At 49.9% G+C, this 3,958-nt stretch overlaps 1 protein-coding gene across 1 annotated transcript in view; it reads left to right on the top strand.

The window, feature by feature from the left end:
- Positions 1–3,958, top strand: part of CUEDC1 (CUE domain containing 1) — a 35,784-nt gene that overhangs the window by 19,936 nt on the left and 11,890 nt on the right. The window lies entirely within an intron of this gene.

Raw genomic sequence — 3,958 nt, 5'->3', positions numbered from 1 at the left:
TATGTTTGAAAATTGGGCGGGGGGGGGGGGCGGCAGAAGGTAGCCTTGCCTAGTGTGCAAAAAAACCTGGCACCGGCCCTGGATGCAACCACTTCTGACTGCAGAACTAAGACTTTCCGATCTTAAAAAAAGGAAATGCCTGCAAGTAAAAGAAAAGTAGAACATTACAGAGAAGGGTTCTTCCACAGCTCACTTCTAGATTAGTTTTCTGCTTGCGGGGAACTGGGTGTATCCAGCTACAATATGAAACGGAATGGTTCCCTGTCCCATCTCAGGATTCCACTGTGCTGTTTAGCTGCCCAGGGGCACCAGCCTTTAATCCCACCCATTTAACTCAAGGTGGTCTAATTAATGTTGGGCAGAAAGGGCAGAAAGGCCTTCGTTTCTCTGCCCAGCTCCTCCTCTCCCTCACAGCCAACATGCCCCATTTTTATTTCCTGTCGAACAGCAGTCTCCATACGCTGCACTCCAACAGATTTGTAATCTTGAAATAAATTATGCTGAACGCTGTGTGTGCTTGACTGATGGCAGCATTTGGCAGCTCCTGGTACGGAGTCTGGGATTTGTTTTATTTTTAGTTGCTGGTGTTTGGGGCACGCAGCCCCATACGCATCTCTCGGTGAAATGCGCATTACAAGGAAGGCTCCCCCTGGTTTCTGCCTGTGTATTGCGGGAGAGAATCCCCATGTGCCTGGGATGAAAAGCATTAATACAGGTTTTCCCATTTTAGAGCGCTTATTCTCAGGGTTTGCCTGCTCTTGCACCAGACGGCATGGCTCGCGGGCTCCTCTTTAAATGAGCTGCATTTAACTAGCAAGAGGTGGCGAGCACGTCCTGTCGTGTAGTCATTACTTCTCAAATTATCTGGATGTTTAACCTGAGGATGCACGGGGAAAACCCTTTAACTTGAAATCTCCAGTAAAACCAAACATTATCTACCTTGTTGAGGAGTGCAGATTTCCACAGAGCCGGGTTGCCTGGGGCTGCACTGTGTAGGGGCGGGGGACCTGCGGACACCTTTCCTGGCACCCGCCAAGTGTTTTTAGAGAGTGGGCGTGGCCGGGGGGGCTTTTGCCCAGGAAGGCTTCCGATTGGCCACTGGAGCTCTGATTGGCTGTGCAGGTTTTTTGAAAATGTTGCTTTGGCAGAAGCTGCCCCTCACGGCACCAGGATCTTCACTGTGTGACTGAAGGTCAACTGCAGCAGCTGTTTTGTGGCAGGCTCCGCCATAATAAAAAGTATAATACAAAGCATAATGAAAAGTAGAGACATCACCCTGCCCACAGAAGTCCGTATGGTCTTTGGGTGTAGTGGTTGAGTGCACGGACTCTAATTTGGGAGAACTGGCTTTGATTCCCCACTCCTCCACTCGCACCTGCTAAATGACCTTGGGCAAGCCGTAGTTCTGACAAGAGCTGTCCTTGAAAAAGAGCCATTTCTGTCAGAGCTCTCTCAGCCCCGCCTACCTCACAGGGTGTCTGTTGTGGGGAGGGGAAGGGGAAGGAGTTTGGAAGCCGCTCTGAGACACCTTTGGGTAGTGAAGGGCGGGGTATAAACCCAATCTCTTCTTCTTCTGTATGGTCAAAGTGATGGTATTCCCAGTAGTACTGTGTGGCTGTGAGAGTTGGACCATAAGGAAGGCCAGAGTAACCCCGGGGTTACTCTGGCCGGGGGCTTAATCTGGCCTGTTACACCGGTACAGAATGGACTTTTCGAAAAACTTGGAAGAGATTCTACGATTGGTATAATGTAAATGTAACTGATAGATAAATGTAGTAATTTGAGAATGCAGAAAATATAAGCTTAGTAGGGAGCACTCACTGGAGAAATGTTGGGGACCCCTAGTCTAAGGCCTCTGAGTCACACAAGGGAACAGGGAGGTGCAACGTTGCGCTCTGTCATTGGCAAACAATGGCCCAGATCCAGCAGCGTGCAAGCGGAAGCGTAAAGGGACTTAGCACAGTACCACTTGCACAGGATCTAGTGCGAGACCGAGCTAGTGCTTTCCTCTCTATATGTTATAGAGCCCAGAAATTAGTCGCACAGGATCTTGTACAAGTGGAAACAGAAACGGGGACACGTTAAGTTTGACTTGGTCCAAGTGGCTCCCCTGGTCGTTCCCTTGCAATTCCCTCTTGTACAAGGAGTCCTGGCCTAGGTGGAAATCTTTTGTTGGATCGAACCCAATATGATAACTTTGGATGGGTGAAGTCTAGATAGTACTAATTTAATTTACCTTGCAATCCGCCTGTCTCTCTGGGACTCAAGGCAGGTGGTATGGAGTGAGTCAAGATAATCGACAGGACGGGACGTTCCATAAACAATGGAATAGGATGTGGGTTGTAGAACCAACCAGAAGTCAAAAAACAGAACTGAAGCAAAGTATTAGTATTAATGTCACACATTAAATGATGCAAAAATTACATAGTAGGATCCTGGTTGCAGCAAGCTGCACACAGTAGTAGAGAGCACAGTTCTTAATAATCTATCCAAGTAGCTTTGTGAATTGTTTTGTACAGTGCAACCTATCGCCTGCATAGAAAAGCCATCTTGAATAATTCAGTTTTACGTAGTTTCCAGAAAGCCAGTAGAGTGGGAGCCACCTTGACCTTCTCAGGCAAACCATTCCACAAGGTATAGGCCAAAACAGAGAAGGCATCTGTATGGGCAATTGTGGATTTTGCCCATTGGCGGGTTGGCAGAAGACCCTACTTTGATAAGTGAAGCTGTCATGGTGGAGTGTAGGGGGAGAGGCGGTAGGGGGTCCAAGGCCACGAAGGGCTTTGTATGTGACAGCCAATACCTTAAATTACCGGAGGTTCCAAATTGATTTGAGAGAGACCTATGTACAGTGTATCACAGTAGTCGTGTAGTCTCCGTGTTACTGTGCCATGGAGCCAGGTGGCCAGGTCAGGTGTATCCAGGTAAGGGGCCCTCTCTCGGGCCAGGCTGAGCTGGAAGAAAGCCTTTTTTGCAGGTGCATGAACTTGCTTCTCCAGGAATAACGCTGGGTCCAGTAGAACCCTGAGGCTCTTTAACTGAGTCAGCAAGGGCCAGCTGAACGCCATAAAAAGGGAGGAAGGCAAAGTCCTTCAAAGTCTCTGCCTTCCCAGTCAGCATGACCTCTGCTTTTTCAGGGTTTAGCTTCAATTTGTTCTCTGTTAGCCAGTTTCCCACAGCCACCAGGCAGTTTCCCAGAACCTCTGCCATGACACCAGGGGATTTGGAGAAGGCTAGATAGAGCCGAGTGTCATCCACATATTGATAACCACCAACCCCAAGGCTAGGAATGATTCGTCCTGTGGGCTTTTCAGTATGGAGGAGGATCGCATTGCATGCTGTGGAAGGCCACCCTGAAGATAACTGGTTTCCAGTAGCAGCCCCTTGAGTCCGATCCATGAGGAATGACTTGGACCAGTCCGGTACGCGTCCCCCGAAACCTACTTCTGCCTCCAGGCGCCTCGACAAGATGGCATGATCTGCTGTATCAAAAGCTGCAGATAAGTCTAGTAAGAGCAACAAAGAGGCGCGTGGCCTCAAGTGGAGGCGCGTGGCCTCAGACCTACACTCAGATGGAGGTCGTCGACTAAAGCTAGCAGAGCCGCCTCTGTCCCACAGCCTGGCTGAAACCAGTCTGGAAAGGGTCTAGAGCAGATGAGTTAACCAAGAAGACCTGGAGTTGGTCTGCTGCTGCTCCTGGCCCTTTGGCCCTTAGCCAGGTCAGCAGAGCCGTTCCTTCTGCCCACTACAGCTTCTCCATCTTCTCCAGTCTAAGCTGCTGGATGGGGGAACCCTGAGTTGGGGGTCACGCTCTCCAGGTCTCAGTTCAGGTGTGTCCGCAGCATATCGCTGTGATTGGCAGGCAGTACGAAGCCTCCGGATTGGCCAAGCCTAGTAGGAACACTGGGAGGCAGGCTGGCTCTTTTCCCGCTCAGTAGTTGGTACCTTCCGGTCTCAG

Source organism: Gekko japonicus, unplaced genomic scaffold, assembly GCF_001447785.1.
Source record: "Gekko japonicus isolate JY-2015 unplaced genomic scaffold, Gekko_japonicus_V1.1 scaffold43, whole genome shotgun sequence".
NCBI lineage: Eukaryota > Metazoa > Chordata > Lepidosauria > Squamata > Gekkonidae > Gekko > Gekko japonicus.
Note: the sequence above shows the minus strand (reverse complement) of the source record. Positions and strands in the feature narration are given on the sequence as shown.